This window comes from Rissa tridactyla, chromosome 8 (assembly GCF_028500815.1).
Source record: "Rissa tridactyla isolate bRisTri1 chromosome 8, bRisTri1.patW.cur.20221130, whole genome shotgun sequence".
In the NCBI taxonomy this organism is placed as follows: domain Eukaryota; kingdom Metazoa; phylum Chordata; class Aves; order Charadriiformes; family Laridae; genus Rissa; species Rissa tridactyla.
The window spans coordinates 49667380-49684294 of NC_071473.1; the positions used below are offsets into that span (position 1 = coordinate 49667380).

At 41.0% G+C, this 16915-nt stretch overlaps 1 protein-coding gene across 6 annotated transcripts in view; it reads right to left on the reverse strand.

Moving 5' to 3' along the window:
* Nucleotides 1–16915, reverse strand: part of GLIS1 (GLIS family zinc finger 1) — a 207496-nt gene that overhangs the window by 153138 nt on the left and 37443 nt on the right. Inside the window, exon 1 of one of the 6 annotated variants that reach the window (XM_054212398.1) lies at nucleotides 1294–2009. The exons of the other annotated variants lie outside the window; for them this stretch is intronic. The gene's annotated coding sequence lies outside the window, so the exon portion shown is untranslated. Of the gene's footprint in view, nucleotides 1–1293; nucleotides 2010–16915 lie in introns of those variants that run through there. 6 annotated transcript variants of the gene reach the window in all.

Sequence of the window (16915 nt, forward strand, 5' to 3'; positions counted from 1 at the left end):
ACACCCACTGGATCCACCTACTTTCTACTTGCTACTGTCAGCTACTCTAAGCCAGTACTTCATCTGTTTAGTAGATGTTTCTGCAGTATCACATAATGTGTGTTGGGGTTTTTTTGGTTTTTTATTGTTGATGGGTTTTGGTTTTTTAAGAAAACCTCAATCCATTAACCTCATAACCTCATGGAAATCTGACGTCCAATTTCTTGGACACGATACACTTTCCTTACAACCACACTAAACTAAGTGTATGCCTATTCTTCAATGCTTCATCAAACCGTGATATTGCCAAATATGAAGTCCCACTAACTGGCCTGTCACCATCCTCTTTGTTCATTTCTGATATTGGCACAACATCCATCTCATGCTACCCTTTCACAGTGATGCTGCCAGTAAAAGGTTGAAGCATAAGGAAAATGGCCACGCTGCTGTGCTGTCTGCTTACTCCACCGTGGAGTCACTCAGCAAATTCCTGAGTCTAGTGATGTGACATGTTAACGGCAGTGCCCAAGAGCAATCATGGAAGTCAAGGCTCCTTTGTGCCAGAAATGGGACAGATACCCACTGACTTTGTACACGCGGATCAAACAGAAAGGTAGGTGAAACGGGGTGAGGGAGAGGAAAGGAAAATGAGTGGGTTCTGTGCCTTGCCCACAGTCAGTCAGTCAACAGCTGCTCTATATCCAGGGAATGTATTGCAGCAGCAGCTGGGGCTGTCAGAACCTATCACGGCTATTAAACACCTTGGGAAAGTTGTCCTTTGCTTGCTATAATTACTTTAACAAGATAAAGAGGGCTCTGAGAGATCCCCATTACCCTTTAATTTCTTCCTCTGAAGCACTGCTTCACAGTGAGCCTCGGAAGAGACTTCCTCCCATGCGCTGCTCTCCTCTGCTCTGAGCATAGGTTCTGCAGCAATCTTAAATGCACTGCCAGCACTGCAGCTGGAGACAGGATTCAGACATCTCACAGCTGTGTGCATCAATAGGATGAACTCACTGCAGATCTCTGGGGTCAGCCTGGGCTTCATTCAAACTTGTGCAGGAGTCAGCAAAGCCAATTGAGTCATATGCAATCTGTTTCCCACACAGCCATCAGTCTTTGAGGATGACGCAGCTGCCACTGCTGCAACACCGTTTTGTGTCACACTTCTGATCCCCTGTGACTCACCCCCACGTTCCCTCATGCACCCAGCTATCTTATCCCTGCAATTTCTTTGTCCCAGTCTCTCTGCCTCCTGGCCGTGCTGAGGGCAGCACAAGACAGTTATGTGGCAATGGTTATCCGGTCACTCACCTCCCACCGCTGAAGCAGGGAAAGCGCCAGGATAGCTCCTGTCTTCAGAGCAGACACCAGGAGAAGGAAGAGATTGCTCCACCTAGTCAGAGAAATAGTGAGAAAGGAGAGGAAAGGCCTGGAAAGTAAAAAAATGACATTTGGTTTGGAAAAGCAGAGTTTCATTAACCTGAGGAGAAAGAATGGGAGACGCATCCTAGGAAGGTGGTTGGAGGGAGGAAACCAAGTGAACAGCAATGGTTCTACAGAACACACTGCTATTTCCTGTTTAAAAAGGGACGCAGAGGTAAATTCACAGGATGAAATCAAGGACAGAAAACAGGAAAATACAGCCTGATGAGGGAGATATATTCCGCTACACAGAAGTTTCTTGGGAAAACGCACCCTTGGACATACAGATAAATCACTAGTAAATCTGCAGTACTGAGAAACTCCACACTGGAAGGAGGAAAAGCATTTGGCCAAACAACTCTTCAGTCTTTGTTTCTTTCCTTGGTGGAAGTTGGAATAGGGCATATCGTACAACAACTTTGTATATAAGGTACACAAAGAAGGGCCAAGACATCTGTGGACTGATTCTCAGTGCCTCTGTTTCCCCACTTGCAAATAGTGATAACTTCATCCCACAAGGGTAATGTAAACTTCAAAAAGAGTCAAGATGGCCTGTAATAGAAGGTGCTGTTAAAAGTACAGAATTCTGTTTTTAAAATGGGAGAAAATCTACAGTAGCAAAAACAAGGACTAACACTCAGCAGCAGAAAGAAAATGAAAGGCTGAGGACCTCACATGACAAGCCCTACAACATCATTGCTGTGTTTGCAGAATTGCCTAACTAAGCTCTTTAAAGAAAACACACTTACAGTAAGTGATGTCTAACTCGTGTGAATCACCCCTCTCCCCATTTCCTACTTTTTGTAAAATAAAAATAAAAGGTACATCTGTACTGCTCTTCTTTGCACAAATAACTCACTCAGAGCTGTGCTGGCTGGACATTCACAACACAAATACTTAACATTAACATTGCTCATGATGACAACTTCTCCAGCATCTAGCTGGAAGCTCTACTGGGGAGCTATTCTACCAGGAAAAGTGAAGGTAAAGTCATCCTCTGTGGCCTACTGCTTGGCCGTATTTTTTATTTTGTCAGGTTTTTCTTTCTCTTGCCTTGAGCTGCTTCCTGCCCAGGTACTGTCAGCATACTCATGGATCTTGGTAACCCTGGTAAACACTCAGATATTACTGGAGCAAGAAGGGTACAAATACATAATTTGATTGACTGCACAGGCAATACTCAAACACCTTCCATTCCCAAGTGAACAGAGATGAAACAGTGCCTGTACCCACAGTGGGCAGGATCGCCTGGAGCCAAAAGACACTTCGTTTCATGAATTACAAATTGTTCTATAGGGAAAACAAAAGAAAACAAAACAAAAGAAAGAAACAAACAAAACTACCTCAAACCAGAGAGGCTAGAAACCGTTAACAAGTACTGATGATGCACATCTATCAGAGGTAAAAAAAAATCAGGGGCAGTTACAGATCCCTGGAGGGGAGTAGATAAAAGTGAACAGGAAATAACGAGAGGAATTCCAAAATTCTGTAACTGGAAGCAAGATTTCTACAAAGTGCTGTAAGAGGGTCAGCGTGCATTAGTACAAGCAACATTGTGGCATGTAAACCTTCACACATTACTGACGATCTCAGACAATTCAGGGCACATGCTGAAGCGCTGAAATAGTCAGGTGAGCTTGATCCACCAGCAAAAGACAACAGCAGACTCTGGACATGCTGTCGAGGTCCGTGATGTTGTGGAGCAGGGTTTGCTTTTACTGAACTGTGAGTCGCTTTCCCTGGGGTGACTGGGCAGCGTGGTATGTACAGCCGTGTATTTAGATGACAATGCCTCCCTCTGTGCCTAACAGATCAACTGTTTGATGGGGCGTTTGCTCAGCAGCTCCTGGAACTGTCTCAAGATCATGAAAATTCTGCCTAGTCACACTGCAACCCTGTTTCAGTCATAATTCAAAAGCTAGATTCTCTCTCTAAGTACTCCTGATGCCATTCTCCTTTTCACAAGTAAACAACAAAGAAGTCATTTCAGTTTCTGTAAACATGTTTTTCTTCATGAGCTAGCCTGTTTGGTGTGCGTTACACGCCGTGCTGGCACAGGCTGGGATGTCTTACAAAAACGCTTTCCACTAATACTGGAATCTTGCTACTCTGAGGGAATGCTGGGTTGCACAAGAGAGGCATCAAGAATCAATTCTGCTTTCCTCCCCACAATTTCAGATAAGAATTGGTTTTATGTTAATTGCTCATTCAATTTTTACAAAGCCCTTGGGTGTGAGTCGAAATTTCAAAAGATCTTCTCCATTTTTTCAGAGGAGAAGAAAATGATAATATTTAAATTAAGCAAAATGAGTACTTACTAGGCTGAAGTAGAAAATATTAATTTGTTACACAATGAAGTGGCCACATTTTGTTCTCACTAACTGAAACTAGAATAAATAGAGTGCACAGCACGAGAGCAAATGAAAGGAAATTTTACACTTAACATTTTATATAGGTAATAGATTAGTAGATGACTGGTGTGGGAACTTGAAAATAAGCAAAGCAGGAAAATCTTATGCTTAGCAAATGGGATTTTTTTGCACTCATAAGCTGCAATTACGGTTGATTCCACTGAAGTGTATTTACTTTCCCCTCTGGCCTTCTTTGGGCCTGATTCTTACAACTCCTCCAATGGAGCTGGCAGAGGATAGAGTCCCTGACATGGTTTTGATGAAAACTTCTTGTTAAAAATAATTGTTTCATTTTTGCTCTCATTTATCTATTAATGACTATTCCAAAGTTTCCATTGGGGATTTCTTGTCAGACTATTCTGAGGAGAATCCCTGTTTCGCCTAATACTGCATACAATACTTACTTCAGAATTATATGTCTGTTATGATCTAGAAGCCGAAATACAGTCACCACCGCAGCTTGTCTGTGAATCTTCCAAATGATGCCACCTCCCAGGATCAACGTAGCATCTAACTCCTTGTCTGTCATCCCTCCCCCTGAGCTCTCATTCACCCTCTTTGTACAGTTTCTTATTAAGCCAGCAAGGCTCTCCAAGATGCTTCTGCAGTAGCATACTGATCAAGAGGACATTTCAGAAAAAACAAGTATAGAAACTGTTGCGTACTATGGGCAAGAGATCACAGAAGGAAGCTGAATATAAGGTTCAATGAAAGTCAGTAGGATTTGTACTATTCCAAAATAATTTTTGAAGCCAGTTTTGATTAATGTGGACTTCCCCTCAGCCTTTATTGAGATTCTTCCTGTCCACAAAACCTCCGTATCTGGCTTTTTGGGCCCAAAAGTATCAGGCTGGCTCCACCTTGTTTTGAAAGCTAATAAAAATCAGTAGTTCAATTCACTACAACCTACCTAAAACTTTACACTTAAATTCACTCCGGAAATCATTCTCTTTAATTTGTGAGCATCTGAGCTTTGCATGATGATCAGCAGAGACACACAGGCAACTCCAGATCTTACGTGGCTGAATCAACCTTTGGGAAGTATCTCTGTCTTTTCATTAACTCCAGAAAAAGCCTACAGACTTGTCCTCTCAGCAGAGATGGTTTTAATTTGAAAGTCTAAATTTAGCTAGGATGCCACTGGTAAGATGTCTTAGTCCAGAGGGACCTTATGATGCATTCGATTCTTCATCTGGAATAGATCCCTTATTTTTATCTCCAGAATCACTGATTTATATATGATTTTTAATTTATAAATACAGGCTACATTTTTCAAATGCACATTTTGCAACCAGACACCTACAGGCATCTAAACATAAAGAATTTTGCTTTCCAAGCAGCTGGCTTTTCATATAAGTGCATGAATGAAGACAAAGAATGTAACTTCACTGCATTTCAGTTTGAAACTGCCAGCCCCACTCTCATTTCTCACTGCTAAAAGTTGCTTTAGACAAATGGGAGAGCCGGCAACCCATTGTATGCAACGGAAGAAGCCTCCTGTGTTTCAGCTGTAGCTACCAGCAGCCTGTGCACAAATGCAGAGCGGTGTGACTGAGCTCAGCAAGTGAAAAATCCCTCTAGTGGGGTGACATCGCAATCGTAAACTGAGCACAAGAGTGGCCCTGCTCAAGCTGCATCGCTGCGGAGGGTACAGCGCAGCTGGTTCCCAGCAACATGCACTCACGCTCTGCGGCACCCTAATAGAAGGTGTTGCTCTTCGCTTGTGTAACACAACCGCAGGGTCCAGCTCATTTTCACAGTACGAATTCTTGCCTCTTCATATTTCAAGACTTCACACTGCCTGATGGGAAAGTTTCTCATGGACACGATGTCAACTCTTAAAATGAATTTGACTTCTGTTTTGAAAATGTCCTGAGTTCAGAATCTAGGAGACAAAGACCCCATCAAAGCTAACTACAGAGAAGGTAAAGAAAGGCAAGTTTGTTAACAAAGTTCTACCTCAGGTAACGCCCTTCTTGTATTCACACTGTGGTTATTATCCAAACTCTCATTGCACTTACCCAAACTCCTATCAGCTTCAACAAGAGCAGGATCAAACCATTAGGTTACTACTGTACATGTATCTTATAACTGGACGCAAAAACTTTACAGCCCAAAGCATTTCATGTTGCTCTGAGATGTCACAGGCCTTGTAACTCAGCTTAGCTGAGTATCACATTTCTAGCAGCCTCTATCTTACCTATTATCTCTGCCCTTTAGTCTTAAATGAAGTTAACTCCAGTCAGACTGCAGCATTTACTCCAAAAGCATCTCATTTCTTGCTAAGCACGTTCTTTGGGCCACCAGAGTGCTTCTATGCCAGATGTACGGTTCTGTACGCAGTAATGGGCTTCATGAATTATAAGCCACTATGAAGGAGCAAACCAGTCTCTCAACTGCCCCTTGGAACAGTGAATGAAACGCAGCAAAAGAAACATCCACCCACTGGGCTCATGTCCATGCTGTGCTAGAACATCTCACCAAGATCATCTTGGCACTGCATACAAGAAACAGCTGTAAAATGCTGAAGGAGAAATCCTTGTTTAGAGTGCAATTAGAATGTGCTTTTCTTGCTTAAACAGATTGTGACGCGAAAATAAATATACACAGGAAAGCTCAGATTTACTGCTCTGTTGACTAGACAGGTCTCCTATGGCTTGGATCATTCAGTGACAGCCCCTGCCCTCCCCCAAACTCCCCTCTGTTCTCAGCATCAGTCTATAGATGTGCATCACCCTGTTTCAAAACATCATTACTTCCTCTCTTTTTGTCCTTAAGCATGACGCAGCTCCCTTCTTGCAGTCCAATTCCTTTGCTTCCCAACCTGCACACCACTTGTATCTCCCCTCAGGAAGGCCACTGAATTCCCTTGAGGCAGACAGGAAACAAAGTCTTACACATGGGACATGAATAACCCACAACAAAGGCCCTTATGTACCCCTAAATGCCCCATAAATGGCATTTATGTACCCCTATAGAAGAATTATTAGGTTCTCTCTCATTTGTTCAGAAAAAGGGCACCTCCGATTTTCCCCACCTTATGCCTGCGTGCTAGAGAGTATGCATACGTAAACTCACACACACAGTGACTCTGATGCGTCCAGAGTGTGAGAAGCTGACCATGTGTCTGTAGTACTTCTCTGAGCATGTCTGGTGGCCAGGAAACCTAAATTGCTAACAGCATTCTAGAAAGCCTCAGACAAGCCTCCTCTCTTTCTTAAAACGTCCTGGAAAGGAACAGGGAAAAAGTGGGGATAAAAGCCTGATCTGGAGAAGCCTGTCAAGTACAGTGCATGTATTGCAGCAAGAATGGGACTGCACCACCACTGCTGCCAAAGGCACTGCTTCTCAAGCAGAAAGGAAAGAGCTGCCCACTTCCCTTCTCCTCTCACCATCCTTAATGGGAAACACTTTGATGACTGGCCATTGATGTGTATCAGATCATTTCATCTCAACCCATTTAACATGTATAGCAAGCTACGGCCTCATCACAGCACAAGTACACTGAAATAAGTGTGCTTGGATCTTCATTTGTATCTCCCAGCTCAGTACTGAAAGGAGCCTTATAGGTCTACAATTATTGTTTGAGACAGAACAGCCCATTAGTCTTACAAATAAATAAATAAAAATAACAATTAAAAAAAATCCCAGTTCTTGAACCCAGACATGTCAATACCGCCACTACTTAGCTTTTTATCTGAGGCCTCCCTCCATGTTGCTGAGAGCTGACATTCCCTACCGCACAGCAGCATTACAGCCGAGCCAAGAGCCCATATCTCCTCACACTGCAGCTCGCTCAGCCACAGCTCAGCACCACCAGCCCAAACTGGTCTGCCTTACTAGTAACCGCATCCTTAATAAATCAGAAAAGAAATCCACAGTCTGGCCGCATCCTACACAGCACAGTCTACATGAGGAGTTCTGGTGAGGACTACTTTCATACTAAACACTCCTAAAGAAAAAAAGGCAAATAAGAACGTGGTGATAAGATCAGACTCTCAGGTAACTATTCTGTCTGTTCAATCAGAAGAGGTTTTTGGAGAGAAGGTGATCATCTCATAAATATATCAAGCTTACAGGTCATTCATAATTGCAAGATCACGTCTTTTCTTTGGGCTGATCTTGTCTGAAACTTACCTCTTTCCTGAAGAAAAGTCCAGTCATATCTGAACAACAAAGAGCAACCAAAGAATGGCTTGATAAAGAAAGGCTGAGGTGATTTATGTAAGGATGGAGTTCTTACATAGGATGGAGTTCTTCTGCCATGAAGAGCTTACAAACGAGAAAAGAGTAAGAGACACATCAAGCCTCTGGAGACTTCTTGTCCTGCCCAAACCACAACACCTCTGCATCAGCTTGAGGAAAAGTGCTAGGTAGCACAGAGCAGAGTTGAACTCTGCTGAGAAATCAGTGGTCATCAGTCTTTAGCAGTGATTGTTAAGCCACTTTGAACTCGTTTTTGCCAAGCTCAAAACCATTTAAATAGCAAAAGATACAGATGATGCTATTTTCAGAGCTCATCTTGCCGCTGATGTCCACAAATTTCTGCTGCCACCTGGTCTCCACAGCTGCTCAGCACCTTATGAAGAAATCAAGCTCCTCTTACAGATGTTTTTGTATGATTTTAGAAGTCTCAGTTTATTCTATTTTCTTTCAGACTTGACACCATATTCAGTAATTCGCAGTTTAGCTGTAGCTACCTTATTTCTCAATTATTTGAAATATTTCCTCCCTCTTCCCATGCAGTTTCAACCTGAAACGATCTGGTTCTACACTCAGACTAAAAGAAAATACAAGGATCAGGGCGGATGACGTATGAATGGAATAAGTACACAAAAGCATGCTTAACTAAGTACCTATTCAGATGAGTACTTGCTCATCCAAGGCACAATGTTTCCATGTACTCCACCAGTGCCACAAGCCGCACCCATGATTTTCTAACATCTGTGCTGGTAAACAGACTCCACTTCCAGTCAGAAATCATTCCCTTTTCAAGTATCTAAAGCCAGTCCTATTGGTAAATCTCAGATGGCACATCACCATACTACAAACACAATGGAAGAGCACTTGAGGGCAGTGAACAAATCGAAATAGAAAAAGCTCTGTTTAATGTATCAATGGCTACCTTTTATCAAGAATATAGTTAACACTCAAGCCAAAAGAGACACTGTAGAAACAAAGGGAATGTCAGACACAGATGGTAAAGATAAGCAAAAGGAGAGAATGCACCTCAGATTAAGAGAGCCCAGAGAGATCTGGAACGTTATCTCAAAACCAGAGATAAAGATGAGGTGACCAAACTACATTATGAATGGTATAAAGCTAACCATGGAATAGCTAATGCTCACCTCCTTATATCATGAGAACTTCAGTAGAAACTATCCCATAACTAAGCTGCTGCACTATCTCCTTCTCTGAAGCATCCAGGACTCACTGCTGCATAAGATGGGACTCTGAACTAGACAGACCAATGGTCCAAATCATGTTGGCAAGCCCTTTGTTTCTGCTATTGTAAGTTGTCACTCCTGCAAGGAAAGGGCTTTTCTTTATAATTTTCTGCGTTGTTTTATCATTGTTTTAAGAAAGCAATTGCAAAGCTAACAGGGGTAGAGAGCACAGGGTTTCTGTCACCCAGGGAACAGACAATATCCTCCCAGGAGCTGGTGTATAGTCATAGCTGTATTAACTGGCATCAGCTAACAGTTACCTTAAGCAATAAAACAGTCTCAAAGCTGGAAGAGTCCATTAGAGAGCAATTACTCAGAATAACAGGGAAGGTAATAATTTTCCATATCATACCTTCAAACTTTCAGACACATGGCACTGAAATCCAGTACAGCTCAGCTGTAAATCAACTGTGCATCACAGGACTATTAAATGCTTTCAAACTGTTCAAAAAGTGTTTTCCCACCACTTGGTACAAATTGAATCAAGATGTGTTCACATCTGTATGAATATCAGAAGGAATAATAATTTATTTTTTCTCCATTTCAAAATCAATTCTTATTGGTGTATCTAATTTAATAGATTTTTTTGGTCCAATTTCACAGAACATGGCTGAAATGCAGGAAAGAAAAATGGTTGTTGACGCCTCAAGCAGGCATCTTTAGTCATGAATGGAAGCTTATTGTGCAATTAAAATAAAACTCCAAAAAGATCTTTAAAATAACTTATAATGCTTTTTAGAAATCTCATAGTGATGAATTTGCTGCTTGTTTACTACAAAAATCCAGCTTAGATTTAAGATGAAAGTGGTAGAGAAGCCAGATGTTAGGACAAATATCTGAACCTAACACAGTGCAAAAACAATTTATTACTCATGTTTTTAATGATTTTCCCCATTTCCCACTCCATTTTGGCTCCCCTGAAGCAAGATGGCCTTTTAAAATTATCTCGTTCTACCCTAAAGGTCATGCTATAAAACTCAAGTTTGTGTCTGCACCCAGCAAACTGAGTTCAATCCTGTGACAAGTTTCCTTCAGGACAAGAAATGACAAGTTTCCTTCCCTAACATGTCTTTAAATATTGTGCAATCCAACCAGTAAAATAATACTAAGCAGCACATGGATTACGGACCATGCCACTCACTCTCCTGCAAGATGCAAAGCAGAGTAGGTGCCAAATAAAACCATCATGTGGCAGTTTCTATATAATCAGAATGGGTTAGCTTTTAGTGGGGAGGTTAACTAACATATAGGTGAAGTTATGAAACTCACCATCAGAGGATATTGTGAATATTGTCAATGCATGTGTTCAAAAAGTGATTAGAAAAAATTGTGGTAGTAAAACTGGTCAAGGCCTATAAAACAGAGTAACATGAGTTTTAATTAAGTCCCTAGACTGCACACTGTAAGTGGCTGGGAGAAAATACTCAGGAAGTTTGACTACATGCTCGCCCTCTTCTTTTGCCCTTCCTTCAGCATTTCTCCCAGCTCCAGTAAAATACAGAATATTGCACTTTAATCCAAAATGGGTGTTTTACGTCGAGAGGACCAAGCAAAATGATCAGTCTTATGGAAGAGAGATTAGAAGGTTCCCTGAGATGTTATCTATACAACCCTGCCTCAAATCAGAATAAATCGTATCCAGTTCTTCCCCGACAGATGTGTTTCTAAGGTGTTCCTAAATATGGTAAGAGGTGGTGACTTCACGAGCTCTCTGCTCTTAAACAGGTCTAGGTCTCACTTTGATCTACAAGGGCTGATGTAGCTGCATGTGTGGGACAGACACAACTATGTCATACCATGGTGCTAAGAGTAGTAGACTAAGACAGTAGACTTCCTACTGTCTTCCCTCCTCAAGTAAATCCATGTCCATCATCTCATACTAAGTAGCTAGGCATTGCCTCCTATACCTAACAAGTAAAGCTGCAGTCAAATCTTGTGCCTTGTTACATAAAAATCAGGAAAAAAAACCCTCACCAAGTTATTTTAAACTGATCATTATTAAACGTAATTGTGGGTGGCAGTCATGTTTACTGACAGAAACATCCTTGAATTCACCTTTCAAATCTAGGGGAAATACTGTAGCACAACAGCACTAAACGGTTGTGTTGGTTGTAAATCAAGGCTGTGGGTTTCTGAAACCCCACCTCATTTTGCACTGTAACACACGCAGAACAGGCACAGAGTCATGTACTAACTCTCACGCCAAGGAAGCGGTAAGTTCTAAACCACACTTACATGATCTCAAGCCCTCATCTTGAAGTAAAGCATTACTAATCGCTCAGTGTTGTGGAAGAGTAACAAGAGGATTTGGTTTGCATCAACCTCAATCAATCTGGGGTCTAAACCTCAACTCTTTGGAAGCCTGAAAGCATCTGAACAGTTGTAGATATGGCTTATCTTTGCTGTACTAAAGTACAGCAAGAAAAATGAAATTCTAAACCCAGACTCTGCAGTTTTTCTTAAAAATGTATTCCTGAGATACATCTAGGAGAGAAAAAGAACAGGAATTCCATACAAACATCTTTACAGTCTCCTTTTGAACAAAGGCCTAAACCCCTGTGTTACCTAGATGTACCATAAATACAGATTTGAGGCCTCTTTATTGTGGAATGATGTAATGTAAAAAAAAAAAAAAGCCAAGTTGAAATTTTGTGCTGGAAAATAATCCTGTCAAGTACAGCTGGGAAAAAAATACTTTATTTGTTTGCCATCAATAGAGTCTATTTTCAGCTTCAACAATGTCACCATATGATCGATCACTGTAGGTTCATGAGTATTAATTAAGTCATAGCAGACATACTAGCTGAAACTGAGCTTTCACCACCTGCGCCATAAACATAATCATCCCATGGCTGATGATATTCCATTATAGTTAGTAAGAACATGCACAATTCTCTTTTGATAAAGGGTCATTTGATACAAGTTCCTCATGATCTTTCAGACCTCTACTCTACTCCCCAAAATATTTCTTTAAAAGGAGCAGGGTTATTTATGTCAAAGGCAGTGACAAACCTGTGCCCCTACAGGGGATTGCATGTGTACAGACCAAATTCTCTCATGATTCATGTCTCAACTTCAGCGAGTTATGTCAGCAGAGAACATGCCCTTTGCTCAAAGGATGCGCTCTTTTCCTTTGGTTCTCAGGTATTTTGCATTTTTCCATGATAATTCTTGAGTCTAACTAACAGATGGGCTTGTTGCATGTGTTGCGTGTTTCCAAAATTTGATGCACACTGCTGGATCTGTTACTCCATCCTCAGGAACACTGGTGGCCATTGCCATTAGTGGTGAGAAGGATTTTTCCCTTTTTTCTGCTTGCAATCTCCCTCAACAAGGCTGGCACACCAGACACTAGAAACTACCTTCTCATCCTTTCATATTGTGCATACATAAAAGGATATCACACTGATAACACTCCTCTTATTACCCTTGCATCTATTCATAATAGGGGAAATAACTCAGAACAAAGTGATGCCTCTGTAGTACCAAGCATGTCATTATTGTCTAACTGAAAATCTACACAGCACCTCATGCCCTCTATCTCCTTCTTATGTATTCCTTGAAATTACCTTGTATCTATGTCATTTTCCCCTCAGTGACCATGTACTTCATTTTCTCACATAGCTCTACAGACACAGTCATCTCAAGCTAACAGTTTTAGCCAGTAACAGTTAATAGGATCTGATCTACTCTATTTTTTGCATGAATTACATAAAACAAATCCATCTTTCATTACTCTTTATTATTCATAATGTCATACTTGGTTTTAATTATACTTTTGAAATGACATGTCAATATTTTTTTAAAGCTTTTTTTCCTGAATCTGCATTTTCAAAAGGTACTTAACATGCAGATTAGACTGTGCCTTTTGATACTAAGTTTTCTAGCTGTCGCGTTGCTTTGATTATTTCTAACATCTGGGATCAGCATGTGCCATTTCAAGATATGAAAAGGTTCCTACAATAGAATAGTTAGTTCTGAGTTAGAATTCTGCAGCTTGCACTATTGATACTATGTACCTCAAAAAAGACGAAGTGCGCTGAAAGCACTCCAAAAGCACATTTCTTCCTGGCTTTTCTCTAATTCCAAGCTCTGAACACTTGAGCAGTCAGCCAACAAAGCCTTCTAGCGTCAGCTCCTAAATTCTACCAGAAAGGCATGTTAGGTGCCTAAGCATTTTTCTTACAGCTGGCCCTCAGAATCTGTCTGCTTTAAATGAGCAGTGCTGCATTTGGACTCAATGATCTCAAAGGTCCCTTCCAACCATGAAGATTCTGAGAGGCCCTGACATGTTTCTTTTACCACATACAATTTGCCATGAGTGTAGACGCTTGTTTCTACGTGAAATAGCAGGGGAGGGGAGAGACAGCTTGAGTAGGAAAGCTGATAAACCATTTTTTCTATTAATTACAGTTAGCAAGATCAGTCCCCTGGATATGCAGTTTGCTCTTTTCTTTAGTTAAGATGCATAGGTTTTCAATAGTCTCAGCTGCTTCTCCCACATAGTCAACGGGGGTTTGGAAAACTGTTGTGAACGGATGGGCCTTTTCTGCAACAATATCTAGATTCCTCTTTTTGTCTGGCTGGAAGAACAACCCAACGTGGCCTTCCCATTTGAGCCTGGCTGAAGTTTACCTTTCTCTATTTCTCCCATCTATTCTACACTATTCTCCTGCTTCTCTCAAAAAGGGCTTGTCTTTCACTGTTCACAAGAATACCCACTGCTTAAGGAGGCATGGTATAGGTCCAGCCAACTTTCTCTGCTCTGACCATTTCTTCTCTTCTGTCTCCAAGCTTCAAGAATTATCTTTCCATGAGGAGCAGCCAGCTAGCCAACAGTGAGACCATGATTTTTTAGTGGGTTTTCTGCAGCTTGAAATCCCACACCCATGAAGTTAAAGGGTTTCTTGCTCCCCTCTTAAACACAGTTTTTCTATGGCAGAGGAAAATCCAAAGAGTTACTAGCCCATCACTTATGTTTTGGTTTTCTGTTGTAAATGATACATCACAGGGATTGTTCCTCACCTTCTACAAACACTGCAGTAGCTATATGAAACTTTCATTTTTCCAGACAGGATTACCTAAGCAATAAACAACCTACAAGTAGTGACTAAACAAAGTACAAAATTAGAAAGCATAATTTCAAGGTGCCAAAATGAAAATCACTTAAAGCTTTCTGATTGCTGGGGAAAAAAAAAAAAAAAATGAGGAAAAAAAACCCCACCAAACTTTCAGCAATATGCGATTCAGCTTTTGCTGGCTAAAGCTTTATCTGACGTTGTCTGCAGAGGAATCCAACTACAGCTCACCAAGAAAAATGTAATTCCTTTATTTGACTGTGTGCTCAGCTCCCTGATTTGTGAATTTTTAATAGTTCTCCGACTCTCGAGATGGTCATAGCACATGTGGTTTCTACAGTTGTAGCCTGCACCCAAAAACTGAACTTTTGACTAACTGCACAGATTAAGCTCTTATGCCATCCATGTTTTCCACTTGGGAGAAATAACAATCTTAAAATCCATCTGAGATCACTGTGAAGCAGCTGATACCATTCAAAAGACCACAAAAATGTAAGTGAAATGCTAAATTTTCAATGCGTTCTAAAGAAAAAACAGGAAGACCCTTATGAAAATACCAAGTAGGAGATACTATCTTCCCTGACAAAGGCTTGCACTGTGAGACCACTAAACTAAAGAAACTGAAAATATACCCTTTAGCGAAGAATAAAGTTGAAATCAATCTTAGCTGTCTTGTTTGCAAATGGAATCTGATCCTCATATTTCAAAGTAGCTGAAAATGACTCAAGACAAATTCACAAATCCAGTTACTCAACATGAGATAATGGAAATTATGGCTCTACGACTCATGAGGGATGCTTCTGAGAAAATTTCTGGAAAGTGCTGTACAATTATGAATGATGAAACAATGGATTTCTCCAAAAGACAGCTAGCGGTTTTATGTCTCCAGTATGTGGATGACAACATGAACATTCATACAGAGTTCACCAGATTCTGCAATCCATTCTATACTTGTGGTGAAATTGCATCAATAATTAGAATGTTGTGTGTGGATCTAAGGGACATCCAATGTTATAGATAATGCTACAACAGTGCTGTTAAAGTGGCAAGGTTTGCATCAGCCTGACTACAAAAGGAAGAACTACAAGCCATTAATACTCACTACTAAAGATTTTCCCTTTACCTCTACAGACATTTTTGAAAATGCTTAACTTTTTTGGAAATACCCAAAAGGGATAAAGGATATCAACAAGGATATATTGCATACATCACCTAGCATCTGTGTCCTCTATCTAGCAAGAGGAATAGCTTTACTTTCTGATACCTGCTTTGCCCATGTGAAACTTTGGAGGATGTAAAGGGTACAGTGAAAGATCCCAAATTAATAGCACAGCAGCTCAGATGGGAAAGACTAATATCCTTGTTGGTACTGAATTAAGGAAGAGAATCCTAGACCTGGTAAACAACCAATTTTTTCACTGCCCTGCGAGGGCTGGGTATGTTATTAGAGAAGGCCACTTTCTTACACAAAGACACTAATTTCCTTCAGTCATCCAATTGGGATAAAAGTTACAACTTGTTTGTATCCAATGGCTTTTCACCAAAGATTACTGGAGTGCCTGAACGCAGTTACCAAAAATTAGAAGGGAGTTGTGTAAGTGTATCTGTGCTGAAGTAATTGTTTTTACAGCATCCAGTATTCAATCAATTTGAATGCACAGGCTTAGAAAATGATTCAAGATCTTTAAACTCACATAACAACTCCAAACATAACAGAAATGCAAAAACAAAACAGGCTTCAAGTGGCTGATTCTGATTTCAGCTGCAATTGCCCGATTACTCAGCGTCTTCTGTTGCAAGCCAACTGTAAGCTCACAGAAAGGTTCTTGTAGTCAGTTCAGAAGTATCTGAGCTGGCTCAGACAAGGGCGGCTTCCAGAACAGCACAGTTGATAATTTCGACGTTACCAACCATCAGTGCTATAAGCAGGTGCAGTTTTAACACCCTCTACCATATTAAAACCGTTATTTCTCCAGTGTTGCATGGTTTTAAAAAATGAGAACAGAACTGATGACTTACAGCTTACAGATGTTTTGGAAGGACTCATCAAGAAATGGAGGGCAAATATGGGTGACTAGAACTTCTCTGGGCCTGCTTATCCTTTCTTTTATTCACATTTTAAAAACAGCCTTTAGTTTTCTTCTCACAAAGCAATGCTGATGTGTCTCCTCATAGGCTCAGGTGGCCTGTGAGCAGTTGCTTCATTTTTTCCTACAGCTTTCAGAAATAACCTATTCCACACATGCATCTGTAAGACAAGGCTCCTCTTCTTCCAGAAGACTCACATACTCAAAACAATCAGCTGGCCCAAACCACTACTTGTTTAGAGAAAAAGTTGCCTTTCCTCTGAACACCTCTCAGGGGCATGACAGTAGCCTTGCCTCACCCCAGGACCTTACACGAAGAGGGCCCGGGTTTCTCATGCTTTCCCTTCTTCCAACAACAGTTTCAAGTCTTTTCTTCACCTTCCGTTATTTATCCCCTGGACAGGAAAAGTGTCCTCACTAAATTAACAGGCTCTCAAACTACTATCTTGAGCTGTAAACGGCTAGGCCCCCCTCTTACAGAGACAGTT